General features: G+C 38.5%; 1 protein-coding gene across 7 annotated transcripts in view; it reads right to left on the reverse strand.

Moving 5' to 3' along the window:
* Window positions 1-10,177, reverse strand: part of CNTN4 (contactin 4) — a 560,752-nt gene extending 550,575 nt beyond the window's left edge. Inside the window, exons 1-2 of one of the 7 annotated variants that reach the window (XM_081245074.1) lie at window positions 10,024-10,177; window positions 512-624 (exon numbers count right to left, since the gene is read on the reverse strand). The gene's annotated coding sequence lies outside the window, so the exon portion shown is untranslated. Of the gene's footprint in view, window positions 1-511; window positions 625-8,570; window positions 8,825-9,694; window positions 9,803-10,023 lie in introns of those variants that run through there. The other 6 variants (XM_081245075.1, XM_081245079.1, XM_081245073.1 and 3 more) reach the window with 6 other exon arrangements.
* Window positions 10,178-10,446: the final 269 nt, after the last annotated feature.

Below are 10,446 nucleotides of genomic sequence, written 5' to 3' on the forward strand. Positions count from 1 at the left end.
ATACATACCCTACTGTTAAATTAACTAAAAGTTCAAAACATCAGATTTCTCATGTGACAGCTATGCTAAAGCCTTAATACTGAGGGCAGGTTAAGAGATATTCTAAATCAATTGATATCTAAGACTACATCATTTGTTAAGAGTCTCTATGGAAAATGAAACAAGCTTGTTAATACTGACTACAGATCTTTAAAATACTCCATCAGTTTGATGCTGAGGCAGTTTGAGGTTGATGCTTACGCAAATGTGACTTTGCCTAAGAAGGTGGTGTTTCTAGATGTTGAAAAGGAAGGGGCTTGTATTGTGCTGGCAGGTAATGTAATGTGCTTTGAACTGGCCAGTGACGTATTTCATGTATGTAACAACTGCTTAGGCAGGCCACATGCATACCCAATTCAATGATGTCTGCAGAGGATCTGCCTGCCCGGTGATGGTAAAAATAAACCCTTGAGTGCTCTGTGTTTAATTAAGGAAGCAGATTTGGAAAGCCATTGAGCCTTTAGGCTCTTACCATTAAGAATCATCCCGTTCATCACTTCCTAGGATCACACGAGGTCAGGACCACTGTACCAAAGCTCAGAGACAACATTCTGTGGTGATTGAAGCACTACTACTTCTGTGCCTCTGAAAAAAAAAAAAAAAAAAAGACATCAGATGTCCACACAATTAATCACTGAAGAGTGTTCAGCCCTCAGAAAAAAGACAAAGCTGTCATCTCCTCAGTAAATCCCTCTAACTGGCTATTTCAAAACTTTGGTAAGCTCCCAGGTTACCAAAGGGAAGTTAAAAGGGAGAGAAAAGTCAGTAGCCTTGGGGAAAGAATCGATAAGGCAGACAGGCACTATATATTCTAGTACCTATTTTCATTTTATACACTGAAATGAAATAGTGCACCAAGAGCCCCTTTTCACTTAGTTGGCATAATATTTACTTCCTAATTATCATCTTTAATACTAACAGCACTTTGCAGTTATAAAAACATCTTGTTCCAAAAAGCTCAAAATGTTTCCTTACATATCAATTCAACTCTGCTTAAGACCATGTCTCAGGGAGGGATGGCTGTACCCATACCAATGGTATAAATATAGTTATAAATAGGTTTCAAATTAGTCAATTAGATCAACTCCATCATTTAAGGTGGGTGGAAAGGAAACATCTAAGAAATAAGTGACTTGTTGGGTAGATAGAAGTCCAGCTTTATTCACAGAAGTGAAAAGAGGGGAAGGTCTGCCTTGGTAACTTGGGTGCCTAATTACAAAAAGCTACTCTCAAACAAACGTACAAACAAGAAGTCTGCTTCAGTGATTCAGCTATTTTAGGCCAACATAATTCTGAGTTCACAAAAACATCCAGAAAATTGTTTTGTTCCTTTACTTCATATGGCCTGTATAGGATCAATTTAAATACCACAGAAGTACTCTTAGCTGGAGAAATGAGCCAAAAGAGCAAGAGGAGGCAGTGGAGATGCAAAGAAAAGCCACCAAGGTCTCCAGCATAGCGTACAGAACCTCTCCTTCCCTCTTCTTCACAGATTTTGCCCAGTGAGAATGGGCACACTTTGATAAGGACAGCGACTTTCTGTGTGTTTTATTCATCGCCGTATCCCTACACCCTAGAGCAGAATGAGGTAAATAGTAGATAATTTTTAAATGAATGAATGAATGAACTAGGCTGGCAATCATGAAGATGGGCCCACCTGCTGATTCTGTCAGCTGCACGGTAAGCAAGAAAAATGCGAATGCCTAAACATCAAAGCATTGTGTTCCTTTAGCAGATACAACCTGCAAAACGTCTGTTGTAAAACTACATAGCATATAGGCTGTGTCCTTGAGGGGAAAAACAAGTGAAAATTAGACCATCTTTTCTAATGTGATGTGACGTGTCTAATCTCACATAATGCAGATGTGACAGGAGCATCTGCAGGTTTCCTCTACCTGCCTGATTAGATACGTGCTCTGTGTCTGTGCAAAGTTTTTTTTGTTTGTTTGTTTGTTTGTTTTGCGGTATGCGGGCCTCTCACTGTTGTGGTCTCTCCCGTTACGGAGCACAGGCTCCTGCCCATGGCTCACGGGCCCAGCCGCTCCGCGGCATATGGGATCTTCCCAGACCGGGGCACGAACCCATGTCCCCTGCATTGGCAGGCAGACTCTCAACCACTGCGCCACCAGGGAAGCTCTTATTTTTTTTTTAAAAAAAAGGAAATAATCATCAACGTATCCCTTTCAACAGTAGTGTAAATCATGTTTGGCAACGTTAGTGCCAAATTTAAATACAAAAATTACACGTTAGTAAAACCAGTCACTGTAATTGTAGTCTATCAAACTGAATAACAGGTATATTAGATCTACTTATTTATTGAATTCTGTGTGATTAACACCATACTTATGCCTGTAAAATAATGAGTTCTTAAATCTGACCCCTACAAATTGACAATCTGGAGACATATTAGGATCTAAAGAAGCTTTGTAGGAATCCTAACACATTTTGTTCTAGTCTCCTCTTAAATTCCTTTCTAAAAGTGCATAGAATAACTTATACTAGAGGATGTAAATTACAAGTATAGATTTGAAAGCTGTCTCTAGCTTTGAAACACTGAAAAAATAAATAGAGGTATTTAACATGGGTGACGTGTAGCAACACTGAGCACACAATCTTACATGGCACTGAAGAAGGATGCTTATGCACTATCCTCAGCCAACCCTGTGGATGCTCTATTTTCTGACATCTGGTCTACCTCACTCATTTATGTTTTCAGCCTGGTATCAACAGGCCCTTTCTTTGGGCTTTCTGGCTCTCAGTAGCTTTCTAGTATTACGGCATGATCATAGAATCTAGAGAGAAATTCAAGGGTTACTCTCTTGCCAGAGAAAGAGCACCATGGTGTTCTGGAAATTCTACGCTCTATTCCTAGTCACACTGCTTACTAGTTTAGATAAACCCCTAGCCCTAATAGAAGAGAATCAAACAAGACAATCTATAGAACATTTCCAGACTTAACATTCCATGGTTTCTTGTCACTGTTTCCCCATTTGCTAGGGTGACCATTCTTGACCTATGACAGGGTCACCTGCATGTCCCCATTACAAGTTCTGCTACATACGAGAATGCCTTCTAAAATTGTTAATCAAAAATACTTTTAGAAAAACAGTTTTATCAATGTAGCCTTGCCCTAAGCAATTATATCTGTAAAATAATATATTTTATTTCCTAGTTACATATTTTTTTCTTTTAACATATCCATTAAAAGTATCTATCTATATCCTAAAGTCATCAGACATTCCATCAGCGGTATTTGCTTCACACTCTGGAAAAACTGCCATGGGGAGCCCGAAGTTTACTAAAATGGATATTTTAGAGAAATTATCAGAGTCTTAGCCAGACTTTCAAACAGGTTCCTAACTCTCTCTTTCAGATAATTTTGATATTGAATACCTTCAAATACAAACTCAAGAATGTTTCCCAAGGGAAATATTTTAGTCTATCATTTTACATGAATATCTTGAATATTACTCACGTGTTATGAAATTAATTTGGAAAAAAATACCACTGTAACCAATGTATCATTCAGCCATACCCCTTGATGAACATCAGAAATTTGCAGATTTTAGCTTTGTTGTATATACACACACACACACAGAGACACACACAGACATACACACACACATGCACACACACCACTTAGCTGAGAAACTGTTTTTCTCCTAATAATTTAGGTAAGAATGTTTAAAAGTAAAGTCATTTTTAAAGCTTTCACATCTCTTAGAGGTACTCGCATGCCACAAAAGGTACTTTCAACAAGAAATATAACACTACAGGAGAGGTTAACGACAGCAATCAACTGAATACCCTGGTGGATTCCTGCAGGGAGAGGTAGAAGGGGGACTCCAGGGAAGGACTGTGTCAGTCTAAATGTGCTGCTTTTCTTTGCTCTCAGCACACAGCCAGACAGCTGGATGGGAGGAAGAGTCACACACCTTAAATTACCAGATTCACAGTTAACACACACATCATAAAGATGTCAGAGACCATGTTTGAACACATGATTTGTTCTCTTCTGGGAGATGGTGCTTGTTTCCCCACCCGGGGTCGAGCATCATGCCTACCAACCTGAAAGGTGCACAAACGCATGGAATTCTAAGCAGCACGAGGCAAAGTTCTTGCAAATGACTGTGTATAATTAGTGACGTGACTCATTTAGAGTCTCCTGTCCGGTAGAAAAGGGCATTTATCTGACTGCTCCAGAGATCTAAACATTTTACTCTGGATACGATGCTTAGTAGAGTAAAAGTGAGGTGAAATGATTTCAAGAAGTCCTTCCATGTCATGGCGCATCACGCCCCACAATAAGAACGTTAAACTTACTTGTGAGCAGTTGAAGTGATTTAATAAAATCAAACTCCTAAAACTTCCTGGTCACCTCTCCTGGTATTCTTTAAGGTCATACACATAAATGGTGAGCGGGTGTGTGTGGGGGGGGAGATAAGAAACACAAACATTGATAGGAGAATCAAGACAATTCACTAGCAACCTGTATGGACAGCTACACAATGTTTATGAATACTTACCACATGAAACATGATACCCATATACGCTATTCCAGAAGTCCTCACTAAGTAAGACAATTCACACTGATGCCACAGTACACACTCCATTTACGATAATTCTATTTTTAAAACTTGTTTGGGCAGTTAAGAGCCAAAGGCATTCCTTTTTGTCTGTGTCTCCTCACTGATTTAAATTTCTTAATCATTTGCACAGTAACTTAGCAATACCTATGCCAATTAATTTGGAATTAGTCCCAGTGCCCTGACACTTGGTGCTTTTTCACTCACTCATCACAATACCCTCTTTCCTCTGCTTCCTTATTTACAATGTTTGTTTGTTTGTTTTTGCAGAGCACTCAAATTTCTACCCCTTGATACAGGGTTTCCTTCTGGCAAGCCTTCAATCTCCCTCCTCGAGTCCCCTGTGCCGAATGCGTGGCACAGTCAGCTTCTCTAAATTCCGTCATAGCCTCAGAATCTGTTGCTCTGCATTTTATATCTAACCAAAGAAATACTTTATTCCCTTGCAGCTCCTTCTGATATGCTCCCTTCAATACTAAATCATACTGGTCCTTCCTAGAAACAACAGAGAAATTTCATGCTGATATGCAGAAAGACTCTCATTCCTACGCTGGAATATAAGCAAAGACAGGAAACCATGAACAAAACCTACTGCCACATCTGAGACTGATTTACAACTTTACTTTTTTAACTATACAATAAAACAGTCTGATAAACCACTGGAGCTATTAACTAAGTGATACTGAATTGAACGTCTCAAGTCATCAGATCCACTGGTTTAAAACCAAAAGTAGTGCCCTTGAAGCTGCCTGGTAACTTTATAATCAGGGATTTGAGAGCCACAAATTATCAGACATATCTGTCACCATAATAGTTTTTGCACAGAAATAGTACAAAATCATTTTGGTCATGGAAGGATGCACAACTATAAAGCCGAGGAATTATTCCATGTTACTGATTCTACTTACTAAAGGGCCCGCCACCTAAAAAGTCAGGATATCTACCCAATTTTTTGAGATTTGGAAAATTAATTTTGTACTCTGCATGATCACATCAAATACAGTCTATGAGTTCAATAAGGAATAACATTAATATTCAAAATAAGCCACATAGACAGAGATTTCTTAATAGTAAAACTTGAGAGAAAAATTAATATTCCAACTTATATTTAAAAGCTGTCCTAACACTACCCTTTTCTGGAATAAGCAGCAAAGCCCACCCAAGCTATTGATGTCACAGAATGGTCACTTAAAATCCATCTCATAAGTACTCACTGGATGTTAAGATATATACATATAAATGTTGTCAAGTGTTAAGTAGAATATTAGCCTGCAATTATTTTGTGCCATTCCAGCTATTCAGTCAATGTGTATGCTCATTTCATTTACAAGTGAAAGAAACAAAAAACACTGTCATCCTTGCATTACAAATATCAATTCTGAAATTAATTTAGCTTCTTCCAGTACTTGTAGTGAAGATGATCAAACAAAATTTACTCACAATTGGGTCTGAGTACATCAAAAAGCCCCAGAATCATTAGTGATGGTTCAGTAACTTCATCATTTGTCGATTTTAACTGACAGTCTTATCTCGTAATGAACAGTTCTGAGAGTACAATAAACATAGAATGAAGAAAATCTTCCATGAAGTTTTTTTCTTTTAACGCTCTTGGATGCTACAAAGTTGCCTGCATGATTATGCTGTCAGGTATATATTTCATACTAAAATCATTTATGGCTTTTTATTTTCCATACCATTTAACAAGACTGTCATTTTTCATGGAAAAATAAAATCCTTTGGTGAACATTTTTTCCCTTTTTAAAAATCAAGCTCTTTAATATCCTGCAAAACTGAAGTGGATTCTCATTTGTGAAATTTTGTTTTTGTTTTATTTTTAAATTAAATGTTGTCAGCTGAATACATTAGGATGAATCCTGCTTAGTCACCTTCAATTTAGAATATAAGATAAATTATTCTCTTACTTTAAAAATTAACATGGGAAATCTACACACACATATATACACACCCATAACTTTCAGTGTGCCTTCTGCACACACCTGCCTAGGACTAAGTAAACATAATACACAACAGAGCAATGTATCAGTGTATCAATTATACCTCAATGACCTCTCATAAGAAAAGGTGACAAACAAACAACTTATGCAAAAGAACAGGCGATCCTAACCTTGTTTCTGTTTGACTTTAGAATAAGTCACTAATGAAAAAACAGAGGAGGGAGGCAGGAAAAAAGGGAACCAGGGACAGGGTAGAAAGACAGGGAGTGGAGACAGAAAAAAGAAGGAAGGAAGGAAGGAAAGGATAGAGGGAGGAAGGGAGGGAGGGGAAGGGAAGAAAAGGAGGAAGAAAGAAAAACAAGAATCCAATTCGTTTTGGATGACAATTATATCACATTTTGCCCAGTCCCAAGGCAATTTGAAGGGCTATCAGGAGTGAGTGAGAGGCTAGGATGAGGTGTCATGAGATCATGGATTTTCCTAACCTAGAGAGTATCTTAGAAATCATACCATTTTACAGGGGATACTGATGCACAGAGAGGCGGAGTGCCTTTTTAGAGCTTGCACAGCAGCTGAAAAGAGGTTAACTTAAGTGTCTGCTGGGCCAGGTGAAAACATAAGGAGCAGACACTGATATTGCAGAGTCGAGGTTTACTAACATTTAAAATCATCCCCAAATTTTTTAGGTTATTAAAGTCATGCTTTTTCTATTCAACCATATTCACTGTTGAACGTCTCGTGGAAAGAGTTTACAGACCTTCCGGCTTCACCTCATATTTGCGGGTGCAACCCATTAAGCAAGGATAGGGTGCAGTCTGTATGTAAAAAGGACCTGCTGACAAATGCTGCTGAGGATGCTGTGAAGTTCCCTCTGTGCTTAGCCCAGCAGCTCTGGGACAGACATGACAGTGAGCCAAGGGCCCAAAGCACAGCTGCCAGGGGGCTCTTCTCTCTTGCTGTGCCCCTTCTCACAGCATTCTTTACTTTGTTCAACTCTAGCAGCTTCTGGATGCTGAGGGAGCCCTGAACTGGGAACAGCCTGGAAATTATCTACAGGGCTCGTTTGGTGGATTTGTACTCACGCTTGCAAATGCAGAGAGATAAACCCTTTTTACATACAAAATGCAAGACTTTTATTATCTTTTATAGCAGTTAAAATTTATTTTGAAGGCCAATCAAATCACCATGAGTTTAAAAGCCTCTATTACAAGGTATATGTAACACCCATCTGGCCTCCCCATCTGTCAAATGACCAGACCCTAAACTAACCCCTGAAGCATCCAATCCCCTTTTCTACAGATTAAGCATAACTGAGGATACAGTGTCCCAATTTTTATTAAATAGTTAAAATATTTCTAAATAATAGGAGCACACTATAAATCTTGCAAATACCTCTTGTAGCTTTGAGGTGACCAGCCGCAAAAAAAAAAAAAAAAAAAAAAAAAAATTTAACATCACAGGCATTGACATTTCTAAATGTTTGAATGGAAAGAAAGAAGTCAAACTTAACTACTTCAAAGAATACCTCTCTACAAAGGGCAAAAGTTCCTGCCTAATACACACACACACACACACACACACACATATACATATATATGTGTATATATACACACACATATATATAGAAGAATTCAGGAGTCACACACAAAATTGAAATTCAAAAGAAAACAGCACGTACTAAATTATTTAGACACAAAACAAACGATTGTACAAAAATCACTGGACCTTAACTACTTCTATTTCTGTTCCTTACATCATTTTAAATAAGATCACACCTCTGTGAGATCACATACTTGCACTAGTTAGAAAAACACAAACTATTATTTTAAATATAGCTGAGACTTCCTCAGTAACCATCACTCACACAAGTCAGCTCAGTTTGGGAAGAAGGCATAAGGCCAATCTTTTGCTTAGGGGAAATGTAACTAACCATCAAATCCACTTGCCATTATTTCAGATTTCCATATTTCAGACCCTTAAACACACTTACTTTTATCCAGAGAACAGAATTCTCCTCAAGGACAGCCCTGGGACTGTTGGCTACCCAGAGGTACCACGGCCATTCTCCTTTTGCTTCATCTTGCCAGATGTTAAGTGCTCTTTATTGGTTTGTTAACTTTTCCCCTCCAAACCTCAAGCTCTGAAAATGCCTGTGCTCATGTACACAGCCATCTATTTTGAGTCTTCTCCCCCTTGCATCATTCCCCTCAACAAAATCTAATGAGAACATCCTCTGTCCTCACCAGTGAGACACTTTGATACTTCACAGCCTGTGGTTTCTCTCTGCTTTGAAACTTACTGCCTATTCAGAAAAATTGTATTTCCACTCCGGAAATTGCAGGATCCTCTGGCTCCACGGACTCAAGCTCAATGAGGGCACTTTGATTGCCCTTTGCAGATAGGAATGATTCGAAGTTCACTTTGGTCCACCTCAGCTCTGGCCATTGGTTCAAGTGGTTAAAGCCTCTTATATTCAAATTCTATTCTTACAGCAGTTCAACTATTCTACTTTCAATCCAGGAAGAAAAGTGTGGTTTATATTTAGGTTAGGGGAAACCCAGACCAAAAATCTGTATATCCTTTTCCACAGTGATAATGATCTTTAATTTCACTAAGCCATTGATCATTTGAAAGACACCATGCAAACATTGTTAACAATATTAATTTCTAATATCATTTTTATGATGAATTCATCTTGCATACTAATTTGATAGGTTGCATTTGGAGAATATGAAAGATAAATGAACCCAGAGCTGAACTGATAATTTTTGCTTTTTTAAATTTCACATCTCCATAAAAAGTAGTGCATTCAAAAGCAAAAATGGGCTAAACATAGACTCTTATTTTTCAGTACCATCCCTTAGAATGAAAAAAGACACATATACTTTATATTTGCAAATATTCCTAATAGTTACCCCCACCCCTGGCAAAGTTTCTAAATAGCATGCAACTGAAAAACAAGAGAAACTTTCCTGTTTCTGCATTTCTTAGTAGCAGGAGAGAGCCACAAAATAAACTATCTTAAATAAATTATGGAAACACTGACACAAGCATCTTTTATACAGAAATGCAAGTAAAATGATCTCTTTACATATATGCATTACTTCTACTTACATTTTTCTCGCAATGGCCAGAGATACAGAAGATAAATATATGCTCTAGCCATCCTGAGCACCACAGACAATGCATGTATGCTTCCAAATTTCAAACAAAGCCAATAATTTTTAACTTCTATAAAAGCGTTCTAAAAGGTCTCTTATTTCCTTGTATGAATCAATTATAAAAGAGATCTGACAGAAACAGCAAGCTCCAAACAGATTACACTGTCTCACCAGCTTGATTCAACAAAGAGCGATGGAACAGAAAATCAAATGCAGCTTGCAAAGTCACATTCACATGGAGCTGCAGGGAGGAAGAGGGGGAGAGAAAAACCTGGTACTTACAGACTGCAAAGTAAAATGTCCCAGTTTCGCTTTACATGTTACAGCGAATTAAACAGAGATTTCAGCTCTCAGCAAGTCCCGGCTTCCACTACACTGATCATCCACGCAGAACAGGCCCTTATGGATTGCTTAGGCAGCTGGGAGATAATGGGACCATATTCTCATCTGGGACTAGAGATGCTGAACTGCTCTCCGCTGTGCACTGCATGGCTCTCCGCCAGCATTAATCAAGGAGGACCCAGCTTTGTGGCTGTGTTCCCCAAAGGATCGACATAATTAGCGCATGAATCAAAGACGCACACTGGGAGAATCACACACATCTCTAACTGGCTCTGCTCACATCAACCTGATTAGGAAATCAACTTGGTTCCCCGATCAAATGTGTTCAACCTTTCAAAGATATGCAGAGACTCGCACAGCTGT

Source organism: Mesoplodon bidens (genome assembly GCF_964165515.1).
Source record: "Mesoplodon bidens genome assembly, chromosome: 10".
NCBI lineage: Eukaryota > Metazoa > Chordata > Mammalia > Artiodactyla > Ziphiidae > Mesoplodon > Mesoplodon bidens.